At 45.7% G+C, this 15511-nt stretch overlaps 1 pseudogene; it reads left to right on the forward strand.

Moving 5' to 3' along the window:
• Window positions 1-7849: 7849 nt before the first annotated feature.
• On the forward strand, window positions 7850-15191 carry LOC122944119 (annotated as a pseudogene).
• The last annotated feature ends 320 nt before the right edge of the window (window positions 15192-15511 follow it).

Consider the following 15511-nt stretch of genomic DNA (forward strand, 5'->3'; position numbering starts at 1 on the left):
GATCGCCAATCCTCATTAGACCTACAATAAGATCCCCAAACCTCATCAGGCCTCCAAATCAGACCCCCAATGCTCGGATCTGACAACACAAATCAGACACCCAGTGTAAGACCCTCAGTGCTCAGATCTCCCCTCTTCTCAGATCTGACCCCCCATGCTCAGACCTGACCAACCCATGCTCAAACAAGCCCCCCATGCTCAGACCTGACCAACAAATGCTCAAATCTGATTCCTCATGCTCAGATCTCCCCCTCATGCTCAGATCAGACCCCCATTGCTCAGATAAGGATCCCCCCATGCTCAGATCAGACCCCCATTGCCCAGATCAGGACCCCCCATGCTCAGATCATACCCTCCCATGCTAATATCAAACCCCTATGCTCAGTTCTATCATTTTTAAAAATCTCTTCCCTCTCCTGATCAGGCACTGGGCTCCTGCTCGGGCACCTGCTACTCTGCAGGCCTGACACACTCTCCACTGTGCAAGGTAAATAAATTATTGGAGGGCACTCAATTACCTGAACAGGACGCTCTCCACTGTGACCTGATGAGCACAACGTCAGGTCATAGTGCGTGTCTCCACGTACCACGTTCTCACACTGCGTGCATCAGGACGTAGTGGAGAGTGAGCTGGAGCTGCAAAGTAGTAACCGTGCCCGATCAGGAAAAGAGATCTGAGCATAGGGTGGAGAGTGAGCCGCCTGACTGCTCCCCGGCTCCACAGCTAGAGCCGCACTCAAGAGCCACAGGTTGTCCACCCCTGAGCTACACTATATCACTATCTAACCTACACTGACTATCTCCCACTAACTATCTGTATTATATATATGAGCTATCTAACCAGGGGCGGACATACCGCCTGTGCAGCCGGTTCAGCTGCACAGGGGCCCAGCGTGGGAGGGGGCCCTCCAATTAAGCAAGTCTATGCATCTACAGGACGCACAGACAGCTGATTGTAATGGTGAAGCAGAGAGCCGCACGCTCCCCGCTTCACCATTCACCATGTAGAAGGGGCCCATCTTACTATCTGACTTCAGTCTCAGGACGTACTGCGCCCGAGGAACAGGGCCAGGGCAGCACATCCTGAGCTGCATCAGCGATCACCCCCCCCCCCCCCCATCCTCCATACAGCTCAGTCCTGCTGTGTATTGGGCAGCGTCAGCCAGGTCTGTGCTGAGCCACTTCACTGTGTGTAGCCCCGCCTCCCGTCTGGTAATGTCAGTAGCCCCGCCCACATGCGGGCCTCTCCTAGCGCTTCTGGTGCGAGGCCTGCAGCAACTTAGGAGGAAGTGAGTGAGGACCAGAGGCTGCCCCAGTGACCACTGCCTCTGCCAGACACTGAACTTGGCTTGGTATGTTGGTGTTTTTTACCCCCCTGTCCCACTCTGGCCCTCCTGTGACTGTCCCTTACCCACATACTGTGAGGCTACATTAACAATGTATTTTGTGGTCCACGGATCGGCAAGATATGTATGCCGTTCATATGCAATCTGTATATTTTTGCAAACCCATTAACTTAAATGGGTCTGCGGTCCGCATTTTGTAGAGCAATATAGGACACGTAACAGTTTCCATCTTGTGCAGAACAGACATACAGATGCAGAAAGAACATGGAAGTCATTTGCTTTCCGCATCCGTATGTCTGTTCCGCAAAGGATAGAAAATGTGTCCTATACTGGTCCGCAACATGCAGGCTAGTTAATAGGTCTGCAAAAAAAATGCAGATGGCACACGGGCGTCATCCGTAATTTGCAGATCATAAAATACATATGGGCCGTGTCCTGTAAATGGGTTGAAAGTGTTGCCCAGACATGGAGGGGGTCATTTATTAAGACCGGTGTTTTAGACACCGGTCTTAATAACCCCTAAACTGGAAGTGGTTCTGCTGATGTTATGAAGAGGCGCCGGCCTCTCCATAACTTCAGCGCATCCAGCGCCAGTGTAAATGCATATCATCCAGACTGAATCCTGACCCGTTCATTTCAAGGGGTCTGTGTGAGGGGCACATATCTGGACATAGCTACTGTGAGGGGGGCACATAAGCTGGACATAGCTACTGTGAGGGGGGCACATATCTGGACATAGCTACTGTGAGGGCGGCACATATCTGGACATAGCTACTGTGAGGGCGGCACATATCTGGACATAGCTACTGTGAGGGGGGCACATATCTGGACATAGCTACTGTGAGGGGGGCACATATCTGGACATAGCTACTGTGAGGGGGGCACACAAGCTGGACATAGCTACTGTGAGGGGGGCACATATCTGGACATAGCTACTGTGAGGGGGGCACATATCTGGACATAGCTACTGTGAGGGGGGCACTTATCTGGACATAGCTACTGTGAGGGGGGCACACAAGCTGGACATAGCTACTGTGAGGGGGGCACATATCTGGACATAGCTACTGTGAGGGAGGCACATATCTGGACATAGCTACTGTGAGGGCGGCACATATCTGGACATAGCTACTGTGAGGGCGGCACATATCTGGACATAGCTACTGTGAGGGGGGCACATATCTGGACACAGCTACTGTGAGGGGGGCACATAAGCTGGACATAGCTACTGTGAGGGGGGCACACAAGCTGGACACAGCTACTGTGAGGGGGGCACACAAGCTGGACACAGCTACTGTGAGGGGGGCACACAAGCTGGACACAGCTACTGTGAGGGGGGCACACAAGCTGGACACAGCTACTGTGAGGGGGGCACACAAGCTGGACACAGCTACTGTGAGGGGGGCACACAAGCTGGACACAGCGACTGTGAGGGGGGCACACAAGCTGGACACAGCGACTGTGAGGGGGGCACACAAGCTGGACATAGCTACTGTGAGGGGGGCACACAAGCTGGACATAGCTACTGTGAGGGGGGCACACAAGCTGGACACAGCTACTGTGAGGGGGGCACACAAGCTGGACACAGCTACTGTGAGGGGGGCACACAAGCTGGACATAGCTACTGTGAGGGGGGCACACAAGCTGGACACAGCTACTGTGAGGGGGGCACACAAGCTGGACACAGCTACTGTGAGGGGGGCACACAAGCTGGACACAGCTACTGTGAGGGGGGCACACAAGCTGGACACAGCTACTGTGAGGGGGGCACACAAGCTGGACACAGCTACTGTGAGGGGGGCACACAAGCTGGACACAGCTACTGTGAGGGGGGCACACAAGCTGGACACAGCGACTGTGTGCTGGCACAAAGGGGCAAAAATTACTATGTAGGAGCATTAAGAGGACATTAATAGGCACCACAGTATCTGAAGGGTTTTCCCTATCTTTGATGTGACTGATCACCCCTTCCTCTCCATGTAGGATTGGGGGAAGATGACATATTGGGGTCCCTTCTGCTGCCACACCTCATTGTATTAATCTTTACCTATGGCCTATGTTTATTTCTATATGTGTGGTTGGGGGGCCCGGGCACATTCTTTGCACAGGGGCCCTGTGCTGCCAGTGTCCGCCCCTGTATCTAACTATCAAATGTAATTAGATAAGGAATAGGATCCAGATGAAAGCACAGAGCACAGCAATGTCACTGCTCTCTCTCTCTCTCTCTCTCTCTCAGAACTGCAAAAAACTGCAGAAAATGGCTGCTGGGGAGGTTCTTATGTAGTAAGGGGTAGGCAACTTTCCTATTTGTTGCTAAGCTCTGACAAAGATATTGCAGCCTTCTCATTGGCCCACAAGCAAGAAGGGAGGTTACTGATAAAAAAAATCTAGAATATTCGCGAATACGAATATATAGCACAATATTCTACGTCTTCGAGAATTCTCGAAGTGCCGTTATTCGCAATAAAATTAGCTATTAGAATATTCGCGATCAACACTAATTGAGAATGGCTGCGCGGCACCTTTAGTGTACCTTTAAAAAGGGGCTGTTGCTGGTATGCGGTTTGGTTGGTTAGGTGGGGGCACATTATGCACATTATTGCTATTCTTGCCTGAAATCTCCTGCAGTTTATTTGACAGTAAACACAGAATATTAATCAGCTCTGGCATACCCACTTCTCCAACCCCAGCGCTCTCCTACCCTACAGGTGGGAGCCCTTCTTCTGCCATCTGCTTTTCCTCCTTTTGCACATCACCTAATAGCGATGAGAATATGTCACCAGGAACATCCAGCTCTTTGCATCTTACTGACTTTTCTAGGACATGGAGACTTTGAAGGATGATTTGGAAGAATTAAAGCCAGCAAAATATGATAATGGTCATCATTAAGACCTGGCCCCCCTAAGGGGTGCAGACTGGATGGTATTGGTTGGCATGCTGGCACAGGAATAATAAAGGCTCCCATCTTATTGGTATTGAATTACATATCTTAGTTTTCGGCTGATGTAGGAATAAGTAACTGTAGGAATAAATAAAACTGCTGCAGAATAAATCTCCTTGCACTCTCACTCTTCAATATTCTTCTATTAATCATTTTTAGCAACTTACCCCTAGCGTATGAGGACTTGCCACATCTATTCCTATGCTCAGCTCACAGGACAATGGCGGAGACCCTGATATTAAAAAATATATATTTTTGTCTTTATTTTTTATTTTACACTTTGTGCCTCTCATAATGACATATATGACCTTAGGGCACTATGGTGCATCATTTTTACTGGTGGTACTTTTGTGGTCATTATTATTATTGGGCACTATATGGAGGGCATCACTAATAATGGGCAAACAGAGAGCATTTATCACCATAGGAGACTTTCCTAGTAATGAGCACTCGGGGTACGAATTATAATGGAGGGACTTTGAGAGCACCATTAGTATGGGGGACTCTCAGTATAGCACTATTATTTCTTCTCTATAGTATTTGAGGACTTTGGGGAGCACAGCAGGCACAGTATTGCGGGTAGCAGCAGGATAACACTGTTGGGACGCTGGGAGGATGATGATTTTTCTTTATACGTTTTTCTCAAAACTTCCTCCAAGAAACTCTGTGTGGACCTATCCTAAGATGTCTGTGTGACAAACTCTGAGACGAAACATGGCTGAAAGAAGTCATCATAGCAGTCTGCCCCCAATGGAGAAGATGAGGAAAGAGAACATCTACATCAGAGGAGACGTCACTGGATGTAGGTGCACCCCACAGTATACAACACCTCACAGTATACAGCACCCCAAACAATACATGATACAGCCCCCCACACTATACAGTACAGCAGTATAGCACTCCACACTATACCGCACCCTCAGTATACATTATACAGACCCCCACAGTATACAGTACAGCAGTATAGCCCCCCCCACTATACAGCCCCCCCACACTATACAGGCCCCCCACACTATACAGCCCCCCACAGTATACAGGCCCCCACAGTATACAGCCCCCCCCCACAGTATACAGGCCCCCACAGTATACAGCCCCCCCCACAGTATACAGCCCCCCCACAGTATACAGGCCCCCCCACAGTATACAGGCCCCCACACAGTATACAGGCCCCACACAGTATACAGGCCACCACACAGTATACAGCCCACCACACAGTATACAGTCCCACACAGTATACAGCCCACCACACAGTATACAGCCCCCACACAGTATACAGCCCCCACACAGTATACAGCCACCCACAGTATACAGCCCCCCAGTATACAGCCCACCACACAGTATACAGCCCCCAAACAGTATACAGTCCCACACAGTATACAGCCCACCACACAGTATACAGGGCCCCACACAGTATACAGTCTCACACAGTATACAGTCCCACACAGTATACAGCCCCCACAGTATACAGCACCCCACTATACAGTAGTTTACAGTATATTAACATAACAGCCCCTGTCACCTTTTTCTGATGTAATCTTCCCACAAAAAAGCTCCACAGTTAACTTCTGCAACACTCCTGGTAGGACCTGTGATGACCTCATAGCCATGTGACTAGTAATTGCTAGGTTACTGGTCACATGGTGATGATGTCATTAAGGTCCTAAATCACAACTTTAACACAGTACGATCATGATGCCGGGACTCCTGGTAGAGCTGACAGCCTGACACCCGGGGCAGTGGCTAGCAGGGCTCAAGAGGCAGCTGCCTTTGGCCCCCCAGAAGCAACTGGGCCCGGGGCAGCTGCCCCTTTTGCCCCTTGGTAAAGATGGCCCTGGATCGCCCTTATCAGGGCGGGTATTCTGTTTGCAGGCAGGGTGGCAGCAATAGGGCCAGCAATAGGGCCAGTATTAGGCCTAATAAACCTCTGCCTACCTTCCTGCTAGCATTAGGCATTGGAATAGCCACTTGACAATAGGTTTTCTTTTTCTTTTTCATTATTATTATTTTCTATGATTAAAAGGGTGAACTGGCTTTTAACATTATATTATTAAAGGTTATGTTTTAGAAAAGTGGTGCTCCTGTGAATCCTATTTCAAATGACCACATTCTACTATAAATCCCTTGAATAGGGTTATGTTCAAGCTGTGAGTTGATACTAAAAATGATCAAATTTTTATGTGGTGGTAAAAATACATTATCAGCACTGGCCAATAAGGTCCAGATTGCAACCCTAAGTACACCCCTTCATGGCAGCTGTATTGTTTGAAAGATTTATCTAAGTTGTTAAAAAATAATATATAAATGGCTGCAAATGTTATAAATCTAAAAAGAAACGGTGTTCATCCCTTTTTTCCATGGTGTTCCAGCGCTGGTGCTCCAGCCAGCTTCACGTTCTTTGTTTACAAGTCAGGCAATCAGTGGCCTTAAGTTACTTGTCATAGTACTGGTATCATAGCGTAGCTCTTAGCAGTAATGTCAGTAAAGCACAGCAACTAGTATCCCCTGCTTACTGAATACAGGTTCCAAGTAAGTTTCGTGGCTTCTCTTAGCTTAGATTCATATGAAAATAATAATTTTCCCCTAAAAAATTACTCCCTGCAGTGTAAGCAGCAGATGGATTCACTCTAACAGGTTATTGAATTGGCATGGGATGAGTACATGTTGGATAGTATTGTACCAATGTAGAGATAAAAAACAAAAAACAAGCAACTCTGATATTTCAGTCATTTCATAATTTGCTGAGTCTTACAATAAACAGAGGTCATACCTCAGAGGACTTGCATGTTCCAGACAGTTTGGGCCATTGTTCTATCATAAACTTGTAATAATTGCACTTTGAGACGACTTATTACAAAACAATCATATATTACTATTTCTTTATTCTCAGGGGGTCTCGCGTGCTCGTACATTGCATTGTACTTTAATTGAGAAGATAAGGCTGCCATTCATTAAGAGAGCGCGCGATGCTTGGACTCTGATCCAGACTTAATATTGAGAAAGTTCTTGAGGTAAAAAGCTAACACGTTTCTAAATTAGGATTATGTTTCTACAGTAACATGTGGGATAGTAGGCTGACCATTTAGTCATTTAGGCAGATCAGGGCTGGATTATAGAGAGGGCAAATGGTGCAATTAGCCTGGGACTCCCCATTAATTGATCCTTAGGACAGGCCATCAATGTTTAACTTGTAGGGCACCAACCCCTGTTACACCTATTGTAGCCAGGCCACATTGACGTGAGCATTGTCAGCAACATTCTAATCAGCTGGAAGGTCCAGGAGTTTCTGGAAAACACCCTTTTAAGGTGTTGTCTAACTTTTTGGAAATTTTTTATTTTTAATAGCAGCGTGCTCTACCTGTTAAAAAAATCATACTGACCTGCTCGCTGCTACTTTCTTATAGCTACGTTCTGGGGTCTTCTGCTCTCCATCCTGTAGGACACATTGTGTGCATTCTGGACGAACGGAGTCACGTGAACTGTTGCAGCAGACTGGCCTCGGTTGCGATGTGTCCACAGGTGAAATGTGAACCAGCAGTTATGGGTCACTTGGGGACACTCCACCGCTATGGCCAGTCATTGGCTGCAACAGAGCACGTTACTCCTGAAGACGGTTGAAGGGAGCCAGGGACCTGCCCGCAGGTCAGTACGATTTTTTTAACCAGTAGAGCGCATTACTAAAAATGTCCAAAAAGTTGGACAACTACTTTAAATTAAAACATAGTGCTGTTGACATATTATGCATTTACTTTGTTATATACCAAATACTATCCAGCCTCGATTAAAAGTTAAAAATGGACAAGGACGACCTGTCGATTCATACAGCGCTTTATTCATCATTTTGCACTTTACACATCAAGTAGAACTAGACCAATATCTACTTATAATTTACTTGAATAAAATACTGGGCACTCTCCAAAATATATGTACTTCACAGTGAAGATCACAATGTTGCACTGTGACATTGCACCTAACGGGGTTGAGGCACGACACACGACATGAAGTGACTGGAACATTACAGTCGCAAAAAATCCAACACTGCAGGTCACATGTCACATGGGCATCATAGACCGCAATGCAAGTAGTACGCGACTGCAAGTTGCCTGCAACATTTCTATGGTTTGATTTTTAGAGCCAAATTGCAGCTCAATAATAGTTGTGCACCAGCAAGCGGTGGACAAGTCGCAAAAGCGTTTTTGGTCAAGCAACTTTCCTGAGACTGGCTGTGCCACGACACTCCATATAGTCGCAGCATCACTGCGCCCAGCACCTTACGATATTAGGTGGTAACCGGCGTCCTATCAGTTGTATACAGCTCAGATGCCTATTGCCTGCCTGCTGCGAAAAAGCAACCTTTTCTTTGTGTTGCAGATGCAAATAGCCACAAGGAGGCAGTATAATGAAAAGAAAATCCCATTACATATCAGGCATGTCCTACTATGCCTCATCCTATTTTTATTGCTCCCTTGCTTGTGATAAGGGTTTTATAATGTCAATGCACTGCATGCTGTCAATGAATTACTCAAAGGAGCTGTCGAGCTGTTCTGATGAGCAGGTGCTGTCAGCAGTCCAGTGCATACTGGGCAACAAGCTGAGCTGATGGCGCCTGCAGGGCGGCATTAGAAAATATCAAATTATGTGTAGTAATGTTTCACAACCACAAAAAGTGTGTGACATGAACAATACATGAAATAATCAAAAGTCAGAATGGATCACAGCATACTGTACCTCCCAAGCAAAGATGAGCGAGCGTACCAATCAAATTAGTTCATAAATCAGCCTGATTGAGCAGCGAGGGGCAGGTCCCGCTGCTCTATAGATTCCCCCTCCCCTTCATTAACAGAGTCAGAAAGCCTCTGCGCTTGCGCTGCTACTCAGAACAACAAGATGTCTGGCCTTGTCAATCAAGGAGGAGGGGGAGCCTCTTGAACGTGGACAAGCCCCTCGCTGCTCAAGCAGACTGAATAATGAAAGCATTTGATTCATATGAATGAATTTACTCATCTCTCGTCGCAATGATCCTTCTTTAGGTGCCCCTAAGACCCTCTGTCTCTCTTTGCTTCTTTAGTGATATGTCAGAAGTTTTGATAGGCCGGGATCTGGATGCTGAGACCCTACTGATCTCTAATACAATGGGGCAGAAGCACTCACCCAAATGATGGGCTCCTTTGGCTGTGACTGGCTCTAGGGTCACAGCCAAAGGAGTCATGGGGTCACAGACTTTGTTGCAGCCATAATGTAGGTGTTAAAATACATCTATTATGGCCTGTGAAACACACACGCACCTTACACGTGCAACCTTTTTAAAATAGCATTTTCCTAAAATTAAAAAACTAAACAAAAAACTAAAAACACAGCGGTAAATGAAATAAATGGGAGGTATGTCTTAGGTCTAGGGTGAGATAGGGCAACATGGTGTCTCAATAGTTAGCCCTCCTGCCGCTGTGGTCCCATGTTTGAGTCTATGGGGGTCATTTATTAAGACCGGCGTTTTAGACGCCAGTCTTAATAACCCCTATAGCTGGAGGTGGATCCGGCGGAGTAATAAAGAGGTGCCAGCCTCTACATAACTTTGGCACATCCAGCGTCAGTCTAAATGTAAGACAGCTTCCGTTTTCTACGCCTAAAACAGGCGTAGTAAATGATGAATGAGACGGGCCTGCCGGCCTGTCCCCTTCCCCGTCCACACACACTTTTTTTAGACCTGGTGTGAGTGGGGAAAAGTCACAGATTGTGTTACGAATAACCTTTGCGCTGCAATCTGCCAAAAATACATCTAATATAGGGGCATTTCTGGAAAGGAAATGACCCCCTATATTTTCTTTCAATGATTGCCTCCCAACGTCCTAATAGGATAAAATGGCTTCTTATAAAATTAGCTGTTGCACATACAGATGTAGCTGAGCTAAAATTGACTCTGATAACACATGGCACAGTGTTAGGGCTCATGTACACGGCCTTTCCCGGCTGTGCCCGTATTGTGGCCCGCAAACAGCGGATCCACAATATGTGGGCACCGGCCATGTGCACTCCACCAGTCACTGGAATAGGTACGCAATCCGGAAGGTCAGTGTGGAACGGAGGCACGGAACCCCACGGAAGCACTAAGAAGTGCATCCGTGGGGTTTGTCTCCGCACAGCGAAAAAATAGAACATGTTCACGGACCCATTTAAGTTGCAAATTGCGGTCTCTAATGAATGGAACAGCCGACATCTTGGTTATCTCGTGACAAAAGCCCTTAAACTCCATTAAAAAGTCAGTTAACATTTTCTTGGCATTCTTTACTTAACGCATTAACCATCAAGTTTAACTCGGCTGCATCTGTACATAAGGCATAGATAAGGCAAGCGAAGTGTGAAGAATAAGTCACGTTTGTTTTTGCCTAGGTCAGAAGCTAATTTTACTACTGCTGACAAGGACAAGCATAGCTACCGTATAGCTGAAAAAAGCATTGCTCAGAAATAATGTGGATGCTGTCCGGGATTAAATGTGAAGAGAAGGGGGCTATGTGTCTATGGGGACTAGTGACACAGACCCCCTGCTCTCTGCGGTGACTACAAATTCCCACAAACATTGGAATGACATAGATCTTTTCAGTGGTTCACCACTGATGTCTCCCGTTTGCCAAATTCAACAATGGAATCTCAAAAATATGTCTCTCCTAGGTTAATTGCATTCATTTTTACGACTACACTGGCTGAATTCTTCTTGTGTACCCAATGTTTTTAATGTTTCGTTTCAGTTCACAACAACTTTCCTTATTGTGAAACCTCCCAGTGGAATTTTGGTTTAAAAAGAATAATGATCCAGAATATTTCTCTGTTCCCCTAAATTATAAAGCAAACACTGAAATAAGGGGCATTTTGTGGTTTGCCCCGGTCAACTTAAAAATAGCAAACAAGTCAAATAAGGTAGCAATGTATCGAGCGATGTAATCTTCTGTCGGACAAGACTTTAAAATACAATGTATTTTTTACTTGAAACTACTATTTTTATGTTTCAAAATAGCGTTAAAGGGCTTTTATGGCCTAGGACAGCGGTTCTCAACCTAGGGGTCGCGACCTCTTTGGGGGTCGATCGGCCCTTTCCGGGAGGTCGTCTGAGGCTTCCTATTAGGGCTGCACGATTGTAGCGTTACATTACCCTACCTCGTGAGATTTCCCTACCTCCTGACTTCCTGTCGCACTGCTAATGACGTGAGGAGGCGTTCCTGAGTTTTGACGATCTGCGCATGCGCAGACCGACAGTTTATGGAAAATCTCAGCGCAGTTCAGCTTCACACTGGGACACTGCGCATGCGCCAGCCGGAGTTAGACGCGCTTGCGCACTGGGCCGTAATATTTCCCTACTGAGGCTCTCCTGCGCATGCGCAGTGTCCCGGTGTAAAGCTGAACTCCGCATGATTTTCCATAAACCGTCGGTCTGGGCATGCGTAGATCGTCAAAACTCAGGACCGCCTCCTCACGTCATTAGCAGTGCGACAGGAAGTCAGGAGGTAGCGAAATCTCACGAGGTATCACTGCCTGTGCTTGAAGGAGCCTGACGTCTGGACGGGTAAGTCGGGCCGCCTGTCTCCTGAGGTCCGAGTTTTTTTCATTAATGACACCGCCGCTGGGCACCACTGCCACCAATGATTTAATTGAGCCTGGCTAATTTTATTTTAATTATTTGGCTGAGCAAGGCTTAATTTATTTGGGAGGACATGAATCACCGCTGATTTATTTTTTGGGGGGACCCTGAGCACTTCTGATTTATTTATTTGGGGGACCCTGAGCACTTCTGATTTATTTTTTGGGGGGACCCTGAGCACTTCTGATTTATTTATTTGGGGGACCCTGAGCACTTCTGATTTATTTATTTGGGGGACCCTGAGCACTTCTGATTTATTTATTTGGGGGACCCTGAGCACTTCTGATTTATTTATTTGGGGGGGACCTGAAGCACCGCTGATTTATTTATTTGGGGGGGGACCTGAAGCACCGCTGATTTATTTATTTGGGGGGGACCTGAAGCACCGCTGATTTATTTATTTGAGGGGTACCCTGAGCACCACTGATTTATTTTTTAGGGGGTATTTGTTGTTTATTATTTATTTTAAAGTTATTTATTTGGTTTACAAATATTTTGTATTTATGCTAAAGTTCTGTGGTTATGAATGAATACTTGTGTATTTGAATTAACTTTTGGTGTATTGGTGTCTGTGCGTGTTTTTGGTGGGTCATCAGACCCAATTCTCCAGGTGGGCCACGGGAGTTCCAGTCCGACACTGGGGTTGGCGCCACTGTATTTATGCAGACTGGTCACACATCTGCAGAGAGCAGGTATTGTAGAAAGCAGCTGCTGTGTTAAAGGCATTGGAGGTAAGACAGGGCAACACTTGAATTATTGTTCATCAGCTATTGTCATATATTATTTTCATTTAGATAACAAACCACCCCATGGCAATGGATCGTGTAGAGAAGAACCATAAAATAAGAAAATATAGTGAGGATTTTTTACAGTATGGTTTTACCTCAATAATTACAGTAGGGATTGAGAAACCACAATGTGTTATTTGTTGTGAAGTTCTATCAGCTGAATCTATGAAGCCAAACAAACTAAAATGCAATTTTGATAGCAAGCATCCGAGCTTTGCTGGTAGGGATACCAACTATTTTAGAAGCAAAGCTGATGCACTCAAAAAAGCCAGACTTGACACTGGTGGCAAGTATTACAAACAAAACGTAGCAGCTGTTGAAGCTTCATATTTGGTGGCACGTAGAATTGCCAGAGCTATGAAACCTCACACCATTGGTGAGGATTTACTGTTGCCAGCGGCCAAAGACATTGTTTGAGTTATGATCGGAGACGAATATGTTACGAAATTGAATGCAATTTCCTTATCTAACGATACTGTTCGCAGACGATTAGATGACATGTCGGCTGATATTCTTAGTCAGGTAGTACAGGAAATTAAATCTGCTCCACTTCCAATATTTAGTATCCAGCTTGATGAATCTACAGACGTGGCAAACTGTTCACAGTTATTTTGTGAGGTATATTAATGAAGGCGACTTTAAAGATGAGTTTCTTTTTTGCAAACCTCTTGAAATGACAACTACTGCACATGATGTATTTGACAAAGTTGGATCATTTCTGAAAGAGCATCAGATCTCTTGGGAAAAGGTTTGTGGTGTTTGTACTGATGGTGCTCCAGCTATGCTAGGATGTCGATCTGGATTTCAACGTTTGGTACTGAATGAGTCACCAAAAGTCATTGGAACTCACTGTATGATTCATAGGCAAATATTAGCAACGAAGACGCTGCCACAAAATGTACAGGAAGTTATAAAAAGCGTCATAAGTTGTGTCAATTTTGTAAAGGCGAGCAGTTTAAACAGTCGACTGTTTTCGCAACTGTGCAACGAGTTGGATGCGACACACAATGCTTTGTTATTTCATACTGAAGTGAGATGGTTATCAAGAGGAAAAGTTTTAAAACGTGTTTTTGATCTTCGTGATGAACTCAGAATGTTTTTTAATCAGAAGGCAAAACCACAGTTTGAGGCACTTTTCAGCGATAAAAGTGAACTGCAGAAAATAGCTTAGGCCTCTTTCACACTTGCGTTGTCCGGATCCGGCGTGTACTCCACTTGCCGGAATTACACGCCGGATCCGGAAAAACGCAAGTGTACTGAAAGTATTTGAAGACGGATCCGTCTTCAAAATGCTTTCAGTGTTACTATGGCAGCCAGGAAGCTATTAAAGTCCTGGTTGCCATAGTAGGAGCGGGGAGCGGGGGAGCAGCATACTTACAGTCCGTGCGGCTCCCGGGGCGCTTCAGAATGACGTCAGATCGCCCCATGCGCATGGATGAAGTGCCATGCGATCACGTCATCCATGCGCCTGGGGCGCCCTGACGTCACTCTGGAGCACCCCGGGAGCCGCATGGACGGTAAGTATGCTGCTCCCCCGCTCCCCGCTACACTTTACCATGGCTGCCAGGACTTTAGCGTCCCGGCAACCATGGTAACCACTCTAAAAAAGCTAAACGTCGGATCCAGCAATGCGCCGAAACGACGTTTAGTTTAAGGCCGGATCCGGCCTTGCGGCAAGTCTTCAGTTTTTTTGGCCGGAGCAAAAAGCGCAGCATGCTGCGGTATTTTCTCCGGCCAAAAAACGTTCTGTTCCGGAACTGAAGACATCCTGATGCATCCTGAACGGATTTCACTCCATTCAGAATGCATTAGGATAATCCTGATCAGGATTCTTCCGGCATAGAGCCTCGACGACGGAACTCTATGCCGGAAGACAAGAACGCAGGTGTGAAAGAGCCCTTACTTGGTTGACATCTTTGTCATCTTGAATGAGTTAAATTTATCACTGCAAGGACCAAATGCAACGTGCCTTGATTTGTCTGAAAAGGTTCGATCATTCCAAATGAAACTTCAGCTTTGGCAAAAAAAATTGGATAACAATAATATTTACATGTTGCCTACCTTAGCTGCTTTCTTTGAGGAACATGGCATTGAACCAGACAAAAGAATTACAATGATAATTTCTGTGAAAGAACACTTGCATATGCTTGAAGATGAAATTTCATTGTACTTTCCAAATCTACCGGACACCCCATTTGCTCTGGCCAGAAGCCCATTCACAGTCAAAGTTGAAGATGTTCCTGAGACAGCACAAGAGGAGTTCATTGAACTTATTAACAACGATGCAGCGAGAACTGATTTCTCTACAATGCCTTCTTCTTCCATTTCCAACAACTTATCTATGTGAAACAGGGTTTTCCAACTTGTTGGTTATCAAGTCTAAATACAGAAGTAGACTTGTTGTGGAAGATGATCTTTGGTGTGCTCTTGCAAAGACTGCCCCAAGAATTTCTGATCTGGTGAGAAGGAAGCAATCTCAACCTTCGCACTAACGTTGGCTGTTTTATGCATACTGTTGCAAAATGTAGCGATGTTGTTTACTGTTGTTATATTAAGTATGTTACCCATGCTACACCATGCTTCAATACAAAATTTCATTTATTTGTAATTAGAAAGAAATATTTGACAATATATAACATTTTGTCTTTGTGATTAATTACTCTGCTTTAATTATGTTCAATTTGTAGCAATAAAAATACATCCTGCATATAAGATATTTACATTACAATTCATAAGTTCAGGGTTAAGGGTTGTGCCCCTCTCGATTTAATTGCATGCATGGCCTGGGGGAGAGCTGAAATAGGGATTAGTC

Source organism: Bufo gargarizans, chromosome 7 (assembly GCF_014858855.1).
Source record: "Bufo gargarizans isolate SCDJY-AF-19 chromosome 7, ASM1485885v1, whole genome shotgun sequence".
Taxonomy (NCBI): Eukaryota; Metazoa; Chordata; class Amphibia; order Anura; family Bufonidae; genus Bufo; species Bufo gargarizans.